The sequence below is a fragment of the Ipomoea nil genome, unplaced genomic scaffold (assembly GCF_001879475.1).
Source record: "Ipomoea nil cultivar Tokyo-kokei standard unplaced genomic scaffold, Asagao_1.1 scaffold2845, whole genome shotgun sequence".
Classification (NCBI taxonomy): Eukaryota; Viridiplantae; Streptophyta; class Magnoliopsida; order Solanales; family Convolvulaceae; genus Ipomoea; species Ipomoea nil.
Window position 1 is genome coordinate 5,744,452 of NW_017619273.1, and position 12,127 is coordinate 5,756,578.

General features: G+C 34.5%; 1 protein-coding gene across 1 annotated transcript in view; it reads right to left on the reverse strand.

Annotated features, from left to right (window-relative positions):
- Positions 1 to 11,911, reverse strand: part of LOC109160119 (UPF0481 protein At3g47200-like) — a gene marked incomplete at its 3' end in the record, with an annotated part of 50,044 nt that extends 38,133 nt beyond the window's left edge. Inside the window, exon 1 of the mRNA XM_019308286.1 lies at positions 11,853 to 11,911. The remainder of the gene's footprint in view (positions 1 to 11,852) is intronic.
- Between the last annotated feature and the right edge of the window lie 216 nt (positions 11,912 to 12,127).

A 12,127-nucleotide genomic window follows, 5' to 3' on the forward strand; every position in this document is an offset into this window, starting at 1 on the left:
GTAGCAGTTAATGTTACGTTTCGATGGGAGGATACTAGACTCGGCTCTCCGAGTTATTGAAGTGCAACCTACTATAAAATCGATGGTTGTTGCACATTGGATAAAGATTATTTAAAATTTGTTTTCCTTTAATAGACAAATTTAAATGTGTCTATAAATACAACGGTTCAAAGATGAATGAGGTGCTAGTCATTTTTAAGTAAAGCATACAAGAGTGCAATCAAGTGTTCAAGCAATTTAGAATCTCTAGTTCCTATTGTATGTGATGCATGACGGCAAATTAATTATGCTATGGAACGGTGTCCATCTTGCAAGGTAGACAAGGTTTCAAAATTGTTATAAATGTGAATATAGAGTTCAAAAATTATGAACATAAAATTATAATTATGAACATAGAGCTCTGTAATTGTAAATATAGAGTTCAATAATTGTGAATATGAAGTTAAAAATTTATGAATATAGAGTTCAGTAATTATGAATATAGAGTTCAATAATTGTGAATACGAAGTTCAAAAATTAGGAACATAGGGTTTTATAATTATGAACATAGAGTTCAGTAATTATGAACATAGAACAAGGTAGACACGGTTCCACGGCATAACAATTGATGGATGGAGTACTAGGCTTGGACCACACGGATTGACCCATGAAAGTAACTGAATCAAGGAAGCCTGATGCACAGCACGGAGCAACTTAGGAGTTTAATAATGAGTGAACTTATTATTCATAATGTAAAAAGGATTGAACTCATTATTTCTAATGTAATAAGACTAGTGTTTATTATTTCTAAAATAAAATATCTTTTTTAGTCCCTCGACTACAATACATGTATTAATTTTGGTCCTTAACTTTTAAAATTTTCAAATGAGTAAATATCACTTTTGGTCCCTTGACTATCATAGCTGAAGCACTTTTGGTCCTTGACTATTGCTTTTCTCAAAGAGGAAATTTCAATTTTGATCCTATGACTATAGGGGTCTTGTTAATTTCAATTCCCGACTTTCAAAAGTGTCAATTTAATACCTTGACGATGCAATTTTTGTCAATTTTGGTGACTCCGGCCAAATTGTCGGTCAAATTTCGCCGAAAAATTTTTATAGTTAAAATAATGAGGGCATTTTAGTCTTTTTGCATCTCATTTCTTTCTCCCCCATTTTTCGCTGGATCTACTGCAAATTTTGCTGGAAAAGACACTCACCAGCGTCGATTCTCTAGAGGGTCCAATCGCGACCCGAGCATCGTCGGACCCAGTTCGAGACCTTTTTCTGGTTCGCGGACTTGGACGATGATATCATGCTCGACGCCGTCGTAGGAGACTTCAACCACTACGCCCTTGCCGACATTGCCATGCATCCGGCCAACTTGACCATAAGTCGGCGACCCATTTTCGCAGCGTTTCCGTTGACTCCGACTTCTTCGATGGTCTGGAGTTTAGTGCTTTGTCGGTTGTCGACGACGAAGCAACCACCCCGCTCTTGTCGGAGAAGATGACGATGGGTCCAAGCCCAGGCTACATGCACAATAGCTCGATGAATGGGTCTTTCGCTACGGCGTCGTTCGAGGTCGATTCCATCTCACCCCCCATCGTCACAGCAAATAAAGTCACCGATAGCTTGCTTGTAGAGTTAATAAACCAAAAACCCTTCACGTATTACACAAAATTTCACTATAAAAACCTTGAATTTCCACTATTTCTTCCTCTTTTTTCTTGTGATTTGACGCCGGGATACCAGAAATCGATGCCGGTATGTCTTCTCTAGCGAAATTTGAAACAAAATCCGGTGAAGAAATGGGGGAGAAATAAAAGAGATGCAAAAAGACTAAAATACCCTCATTATTTTAACTATAAAAGTTTTTCGACGAAATTTGGTTAGCAATTTGGCTGGAGTGACCAAAATTGACAAAAATGACATAGTTAAGGTACTAAATAGACACTTTAGAAAGTCAGGGACTGAAATTAACAAGACCCCTATAGTCATAGGACCAAAATTGAGATTTTCTCATTCTCTAATTAGGTGCATGACTTTCTAACTATTATCACTTTTGGTCATCTGGTCTAATTTTCCGGCCACATATTACCAGAATTCCAACCGAAAAAATAATATGTTATAATTAGAAGGGTATTTTGATCCTTTTAAATTTATTTCAATTTTCTCTTTTATTTGTTTTTCTTCTTCCCGCTTTCTTCCGGGCGGACTATTCAATTTATATCACATTTGGTCCTTGACTATTAAGATTTTCAAATTAAGTGCATGATTATTCAATTTGTATTACATTTAGTCCTGTCGTTAAATTTTTCGGCCAAAGTCACCGGCAACCGAGTAATTTATTTAATTTATATTTTAAAATTATTTTAATAATTTTTAAATTAAAAACTTTAAAATAAAATTAATAAAAAAAAGGTCAATCACCCCTCACCCTCCTTCTTCGTCCCCCCGCCCCTCACCCCTTCTTCCTTCGTCTTCGTCCGAGACGGAGGAGGAGGGTTGGGGGATGGCCGTTTATATATATATATATATATATATATATATATATATATATATATATATATATATATATATATATATATATATATATTTTATTTTTAAGATTTTAATTTAAAATTATTAAAATAATTTTAAAATAAAAATTAAATAAATTAGTCGGTCATCGGTGATTTTGGTTGAAAATTTGGTCAGAAAATTTAATAGCAGGACCAAATATGATACAAAATGAATAGTTATGTACCTAATTTGAAATTTTTAATAGTTAAGAACTAAATGTGATACAGATTGAATAGTCGTGCACTTAATTTGAAAATTTTAATAGTTAAGGATCAAGATTAATACATACATTATAATTGAAAAACTAAAAATAATATTTTTTATAGTTTCTTTCTTTAAAAAAAAAATATATATATATATATATATATTTTCTCTTATTTCTAATGTAATAATAACTCCCAATATGAAGCAATCTAAGATTCTTAATTTGTGTAGGACTAGGCTAAAATTATGTATAAATAGAACCCTAAGGGAAGAAGGGGCAATCTTCACTATTCAAAAGGCAATTTGAGCAATACAAAAATATTTATTCTCTCTCTAAGTTTTTTCCATTGTCCAAAACTCATAAAATCAACATCCAACGACATGAGCGGAAAAGCCAGAAATTTCCGCCGCCGCGGCGGAGACGACGATGACGGAGATGAAACGCCGGCGTTCATCGCACCTAATGGCAACTCCACACAATCCCAAGCCAAACCCGTCGCCAGTTCCGGCAAGCGGAAAAGATCTTCAACGCTAGCTCCGAAGAGCCTCCTTAGCTTTGCAGAAGACGAAGAGTCCGAAGATTCGCCTTTCACTCGCCCTTCTAGACCCTCTTCTCACAAGCTGTCCTCAGTAAAAGGGAGAAGTGGCGTAGCGCCTTCTCTCCCCTCCAATGTGCAGCCCCAAGCTGGTACCTACACCAAAGAAGCTCTCCTTGAGCTCCAGAAGAACACCAAAACCCTAGCTTCTGGTTCCCGCCCTACTCAGCCCGAGTCAATGGAGCCTGTAATTGTATTGAAGATGGAAAAGGGACGTGATAGTGAAGATGATGAAGCGAGGGAAACTGGTGATATTGGGCCAGAGATACCAGACCAGGCAATGATAGATGCCATAAGAGCGAAGCGGGAGAGACTCAGGCAAGATGAATATATTGTATTAGATGGAGGAAGTAATCATGGGGAAGCTGATGGTTTGAGTGATGAGGATGAGCCAGAGTTTCAATTGAGAATTGGTTGTTTTTTTGGGGAAAAAATTGATAGTGGAAAGAGGGGAGTCTTTGAGGATTATGAGGATAAGGCAGTGCAGAAGGATAAAGAGGATGAAGAGGATAAAATGTGGGAAGAAAAGCAGGTGAGGAAGAGGATAAAGTTTGGATTTTCACAGCAAGCTGAGATTGCCAAGAAAGTTTTTCATGAGAATGTGTGTAGGCTTAAGGAATCTTATGGCCGGACTGTGACATCCTTATCCAAGACTGAAGAAAATTTGGCTTTTTCATTGTCAAATGTGACTACTTTGGAAAATTCTTTAGCTGCCTATGATGCTGGTGAAAAGTACATCTTTATGCAAAACCTTCGCGACTTTGTTTCATGTTAGATGTTCATGAGGAACTAGAAGACCAGATTGGAGCTTTCGAAGTGGGATCCATTGCATGAAGATGCAGATTTCATGGATATGAAATGGTATGCCTTCTCAACTTGATCATGGAAGTTAATTATACATTTATACTGAAGCCTTTTTCAGGTGGTCTTTCTAGTATAAAACTTGTTATGTAACTTATACAGCACAAGGCAGGCATGTTGGAAGTAGGATCAATAGGTGTAATCAACAGGTTGGAAAAACAATAGTGATGATTGAATTTTATGTACTTTATTTCTAATAGCAGAGATTTATGATCTTTACCAAAGCTTTTTTATGTAGTAATTATAAAATGGCCACAATGTCTGCACTACAAATTAATTATGAAAACTAGCAATGCTTTCTTGTTATTAGTTACATCAGGGTCAAAATTTCTTAGAACTTTTCGCTGAAGTTTGTCCTCATTGAAGATATTTCTTGCTAGATATATTATGTGGTGATTGAATTGTCGATGTATCTATTGATTTATAGCTTTTGTGGGGTTACAATAATTATTGTAGCAATTCCTAGCCTTGTATCTATTGATCTATTGATTTATAGCTTGTTGAACAGCTTGGAATTCCTATCCTTCAAAATCATTTAGCACACTATTAGGACATGCTTAGCACTAGAGAAACAAAATATGCTGTCTCTGCTATTAACTTGGTGTTTAGATATGTCCCCTTGTCTAGTTCGGCTCTTGGTGATTTGGTATCTGTTTTGCGTAACTGTCTTGCTGATAGATGCTGTGGCTAAGTTGGTGGAATCTTTTTATTCTCTACAAATACTTCTTGACATGCTAGTTTAACGGTGAATGGTTCTATCTGATTTTATACTTACTTTTACAGGTTCCCAAGTGGGATTATTCAATTCTAATTAAGACCCCAGATGGATTCAAGTTTTGTTTTACAAAGTAGTATGAAGTACACATTGATGAAACTACACAAGTACGTACATATTATTTTAGTGACTAATCTTGATCTGAACTTTACTTGGACGAACTGCCAAAATCAACAACGGGATAGCGATCAAGAGAGTAGTAATCACTTTCCATAGGCAGTAAGTTTTGGGTTTGCTGAAATTACAACAGTCATCAGGAGAGTGCTGATCCACATCCTTGTACACCGATGCAAAATAGAAGTTGGTGGAAGTATCTACCTCGGCACTGAGGTTGTTGAAAATATAGGCCACCTTCCTATCTTCACCTAAGAGGTTTTGAATGATCCCATTCTTGCGGAGCAAACTAACGTCTCTATTGGTGTCCACCAAGTGGTCCATCAACCTCGCATAATCTGTGAAGTATTTGGGGTTTAGTCTCTCGCTGCACCGCTGCTCCATGGCAATCATGTTTCGGAAGAATAGTTCAGTGTAGTTGTCGACTTTAAAGCATGGTATGGTCATTATCCCATTATGAAAGGTTATATCGAACAAGCTACTGCCACCGCGATACTTTGGTGGTGGAATGTTTTCATATTTCTTTGGCATATTGAAGACTTGGCCAATCTTGTCAAACCTAACTCCAACCCCTTTAAGCTCTGTCGCACTGTTCATATGGTTTAATCTTAGCCACATATTGTGATTCCCTTTCGCCTCATTACCCTTTGAAATTAGGGTTTGGGCATTTCTTGGAAGACAAAGACTGTAGACAACATGGAGTAGATCCATGGGTTGTTGAGGTTTATTGTCATCATAAAAGTTATTAATGGTAAACTTTGGTGCTAAAGAGGCAAAAACGAACTTCACCAATCTTATGAAACTAGGTACTTCTTCAGTATCACGAATCATTTTCTTATAAATGGCAGAGAGGACATCAAAAGGAAGTTGATTCTCGAATAGAAGCATGTCTTCACGAGCTTTCTTCCCATCAACGCTATTGCGAGGATCGTCATTGCCGCCTTCCTTGCATTTCAGAACAAACTCAACCACAAAGCAACCATCAAGCACCAACATTTCTATCAACTCTTCATCATTATGGGGGTACGTAATTCCAATTTCCTTGTAATAATTTCGGGCATTGTCTATCAATTTCATATCTGGATTCTTAAGGTATTCCCGATACACTTCTTCTTTAGGTTGTTCCGTTGCCCTTTCGAGAAAAGACTTCATATACATATTCTTGTACTCCTTGTTCTTAACTTGATCAATTTCTTTAGAGTACTTGGGCCCGATAGATACCAAAGATGGTTTATAGAAGTTGCGCTTCCAAGGATATTCTTGATAAGCACCTGATATTTCTATTTCCTGCCAGTGAACACTAGCACCATTGATATAGTGAGGTAATTAAAAATTGAGAATATATTCAGAATGCAAACCTTTCCATTATCAATTCCTCTGTTGCTCGTTTGATCATTTAAGCTGTCTATGTCCAAAGTAACCTCATATCGCTCATCCTGTTCATGTAAGAGGGCATACTTCATTAATTGCGTATCACTGTACCAAGTACTATAGTTAGTAGTGAATGTCCAACTTTATTTACTTATACTTGTGTAGTAGTCAGCGTCACGTTTCAATGGCAGGATGCTAGACTCAGCTCTTTGAGTCACTGCCCAATAGAAGTGTTTGTTGCGATTTATCACACATAACCTTAGAAATTGTTGGACTTACATAATTCTGATTTATTATTTATTAATTATTGTTTACTGTTGATTAATTCATTTTAAGTTAGTCAAGATCCTAGTTTGCAGGATTCAACTTTCTAATTTGTTTGATCATATTTTTCAGTCTTCAGACACCTATATAATGTGTCTAGGACAAGCTTTGTAAGACGTGAGAACAAGAACAAGACATAGAGCATAATCATCTGCAATATATATGCCAACACATCAAAAGAGTTGGTGGACAAATTGATCGAACTCGATCTCCCTTAGAACTAAAGAGATATGGAAAAACAAATTAAGTGTCATTATGGAACAGTTCAATTCTTTCAAAATGTTATTAGGTGCATCCATTGAACAAATAAAAACCCGATTTATTAATATTTGGGTAAGTTGTCTATCTTCCAAAATGAGATTCCCGAAAGAGAGCTCAACATCGAGGTCCTACATTAGGCAATCGTTATGCCATGGAACCGTGTTCACCATCCATGGTGAACACGGTCCCAACGGTGTTAGTGCACCGTCATCTTTTTTTTTTTTTTTTTTTTTTTTAATCGCGTGACTGCTCCTCTGTAGCGCAAGCTTCTTCAACATTCATAAATTTTTTGTTATGAAATTATGAATTTTTTGTTATGAGATTATGAATTTTCTGTTATGAGATTATGAATTTACAGTAAATTCATAATCTCATAACAAAAAATTCATAATTTAATAAATGTTTTTCTTTTATGCGATTATGAATTTTCTATTATGAGATTATGAATTTACAGTACATTCATAATCTCATAACAGAAAATTCATAATCTGACCAAACGCGCGCCGTTAACACCACATCCGCAAAATTTTTTTTTTAACGTAAAAACAGCGCTGTTTGGACCCGTGTTCACCATTCATGGTGAACACGTTTCTAGGGCATAATTTGCGTACATTAGGAATCTCAATCGGGCCAACCCGCTCGGTTTAGAGCAAACCCTATTAGGCTTATCATTTTTATTTTTTTTTTGGTCAGGTTGACCCTAACCCTAAACCTTGGTCTGTCGGGCTTATCGAGCAGGCTAAACTCGCCGGGTTGGACCCGTTTATCACGTTTTTAGGCAGATCAAGTTGTATATTTCTCTTATCCGGCCCGTTCCGTCCCGTTTAGCCCCCAAGGGATACCCAAGTTATATAGGTTGATTTATGTAAGTATTATAAAAAAATGACTAAAAATAAATTCTCACCTATAAATTTAGTAACAAAAATAAATTAACTCTAATAAAAATCATTGAAACAATCCTTGTAGGTATACCGTATACATGTAATTGTAGAGTAGATTACATACCATTCCAGTGTCACTCTGTCCAAAAGAAGCCAGTAGGTCAACACTCGCAGAAGGGTCAAGATACTCATCTGCCATCCCACCTTTAAGGTAAAGTTTTTAAAGTAATAACTATTACTTTTCGATTAAAAATTAAATACCAAATATAAAGTTAAATCTATTACTTTACCCCCAAAACAAAACCAAAAAAAAAACGGTAATACTTTTGTAGTAATAACTTCTAAATTAAAACCTTTCACTTTTAAATCAAAAGATAATATTGTAAAAATTAAATTCATTTTTGTGTCCCAAACCCATTTTTACAATTGTTATATTGTGGATCAAGGTCTATCATACGTAATTACGTATGATGGACTCAGCCCAGATTATATATTTACAGTTAACAAATGATGTACATGTAGTTAACATATTATGTATCTTTAGTTTATTAGATAGTTAATTGAAGTTACATAATATGTTAACTGTAGATCATGGTTGCAAAATCGCGCCTAGGTGCTAGGCGGCTGCCGGCCGCCGTGAGGAAGGCCAGAATCGGCCTCCTCCGCGGCCGGTTAGGCGGTCTAGGCAGCCGCCTAGACCGTCTAGCCGGCCGGTTCGGTGATTTTGCGTTGTAAAGTTGGAAAAGTTCAGGAGGACATAACTTTTGACTTGGCTGTTTGTTTTGGACATTTTTTTTCAAATCGCGTATTTTTTCGAGATCTATCCACTGCAAATGGCCAAAGGGGGTTTGGCCCTCTAATTTTTCCAAAAAATGCTTCTTTTGCTCTTAATTTTAACATTTTATGTATTTAGATGGTTTCAACAATATTCAAAACGATTTTACAACCACTTATGTAAATAATTTGTAAGAAAAAACTAGAGGAACCTTATGTTTTATTAGTGAATTTCACAATTTTTAATTTTAATTTTTTTTTTAAATAAAAAAATAAAAAATAAAAAATAAAAAATCGGCGCCTAACTTTTTTGCAATCTTGCTGTAGATACATTATCTGAATGTTAAAAAAAAAAAAACAAAATAGACACTACAAGGTGGACCCTGGTCCATGATATAATTTGTGCATTTTTAGATCTATTTCATGGATTGTCACAAGTTTTTTTTTCAGGGATAATTTGTAATTTTGAATTAGATGTTCTTTTAAAAGTACATAATGGCCAACTCTTTTGGAAGATTTGAAATATAAGATGCCATCAGTAAATATTAGGAGACAATTCAACAAGGTTGAAAAAATTGCTAGGCGCCTGGGGACCGCCTAGGGCGCCTAGAGCGATTAATTGGCGCCTAGAGTGCTTAGGCGGGTGCTTAGGTGGCCGACCGCCTGCGCCTAGGCGGCGATTAATCGGCGCCTAGACCCGATTTTTGCAACACTGCAATTCAAGGAGTCAGGTCAAGTAATTTAAAATAGAGTTAATTATCAAAATGGTCACTTGACTATAGCGAAATTATCAATTTGGTTCTTGATTATTTTTTTTGACCAATTAAGTCCCTCAATTTTAAAAATCTTAACCAATTTGGTCCTTCGTTAGTTTTTCCGTTAGGGTTCTGTTAACTCAGGACCAAATTGGTAATTTCACTATAGTCAAGGGACCATTTCGGTAATTAACTTTAGAAATTTTCAATTTTGGCGCTTAACTTTGTTATTTTTATCAGTTTTGGTCTTTTCGATCAAATTGACAACAAAATATTGTCGAATTTTATATTTTTAGGGGTAAAATCTTGATCTCTAGAAAACGTCTTCAATATCTAAACACAACCACTGTAAAATCATATCTATACGTGTTTGATTGATGAGACTAATGGGGAATACGGGCAGAACTAGCCATAGATCTATGAGATTTATAACGTCGCCGATTGGCAAACTCTTCTTTTTCTCTTAATATGATTTTTCTTTTGTTTAGATATTGAAGATATTTTCTTGAGATGATGATTTTGTCCCTAAAATATAAAATCCGGCAACATTTCATCGTCAACTTGGCTTAACCAAAACTGATAAAAATAACAAAGTTAGATATCAAAATTGAAAAAATTTAATGTTGTGCACCAAAAGTGATAAGACCTCAAAAATCATGGGACCAAAAGTGAAATTAATTCAAAAGTTAATTACCAAAATGGTCCTTTAACTATAGTGAAATTACCAATTTGGTCTCAAGTTAACATAACCTTAACGGAGGACCAAATTGGTTACGATTTTTAAAGTTGTGGGGACTTAATTGGTCAAAAATAATAGTCAAGGACCAAGTTGATAATTTCGCTATAGTCAGAGGACCATTTCATAATTAACTCTTTAAAATAGAATTAATTTCACTTTTGGTCCCACGACTTTTGAAGTTCTATCACTTTTGGTGCACAATTTTAAATTTTTTTTTCAACTTTGGTGCCTAACTTTATTATTTTTATCAGTTTTGATTCTTCCGGCCAAATTGACGGTGAAATGTTGCCGGATTTTATATTTTAGGGGCAAAATAGTCATCCCAAAAAAAAGATATTCAATATCTAAACAAAAGAAAAATCATATTAAGAGAAAAAGAAGTGTTTGCTAATCGTCGATGCTATAAATTTCATAGATATGTGTCTAGTTTCTGCCCGTCTTTTTCATTATTCTCATCGATCAAACACCTATAGATATGATTTTACCGTGATTTTGTTTAGATATTGAAGATGTTTTCATGGGATTACGATTTTATCCCTAAAAATATAAAATTCAGCAAAATTTCACCATCAATTTGGCCAAATGGACCAAAATTGATAAAAATTACGCCTACAAAGTTAGGCACCAAAATTAAAAAATTTTAAAATTGTACATTAATGGCATGTTTGGTTCATGGAATAGGTCAGGAATGGAATAACATTCTTTGGAATAAAAAAAAATTAACTATATAAGACTCCTTAATTATGGAGCCTTGGCTCCTAAATTAAGTAGTCTGCCCATCTGCATGCCTAGCGGATGGGCATTGCAAGCTTGCCTAGCGGATGAGCATTGGAATTGAAATTATGGAGCCTTGATGCTCCTTTTATAGGAGCCTCAAGACTCCATTCTTTACTTCTCCAACCAATGTGGGATAAGTGGGAAAATAAATATAAATATAAATATTTATTTGTATAATATAAATATAAATATTTATTATTATTATTATTATTATTATTATTGTTGTTGTTGTTGTTATTCTCTCTCTCACACACACAGATGCATATATATAAATATAAATATAAATAAATAAATATATAAATAAATAAATAAATAAATAAATATATATATATATATATATATATATATATATATATATATATTCAGTATATCATAATCATATTCATTATTATTATTATTATTATTATTATTATTATTATTATTATTTTGTATAAAGGTATTTATGTCTTTAAAACCTATTCAATTTCTATTCCTTTAACCAACCAAACACGGGAATACAATTACTAAAGTTTATTCCTTCAGCCAACAAAACAACAGAATACAATTCCTATTCTATTCCTTACCTATTCCATTCCCTGTGGAATAGCATTCTTATTCCCTCCAAATTCATTACATGAACCAAACGTGCTGTAAAAGTGATAGAAGCTCAAAAGTCGTGGACCAAAAGTGAAATTAATTCTTTAAATATGCCAGAGACAAAATTAAGTTAAAATAAACGTTCAAAATTCCTTGAATTAAAGAATTTTAGTTAGATAGATATAGGTGTTAGTATATTCAATTCGTTTGGTAGAATTTAGCAAGATTTATACCTAGTTAAGGAATAGAGCGGAGTGTGGAAGCTAAGTATATAATTAAAATGACTACTTTTTATGCATACCTGAAGAGCCTTGCTGGGATTGGGAGGTTGATCTGAGGAGAATGTTAGCCCAGTGCAAGTTGATATACATACAATAATATCTCTGTTATTTATAGTGACAGCCTTGCTGGGATTGAGAGGTTGAGAATAAATGAAGAACGTTAGCCGAGGGCAAGTTTGATACAATTATTATTGTGTGGACCATACTATCAAATAATATACATTCAATACATAAATAATGTATTTTTAGTATATTAAAAATCTACATTTTATTCTGAGAAAATATATTATTTGAG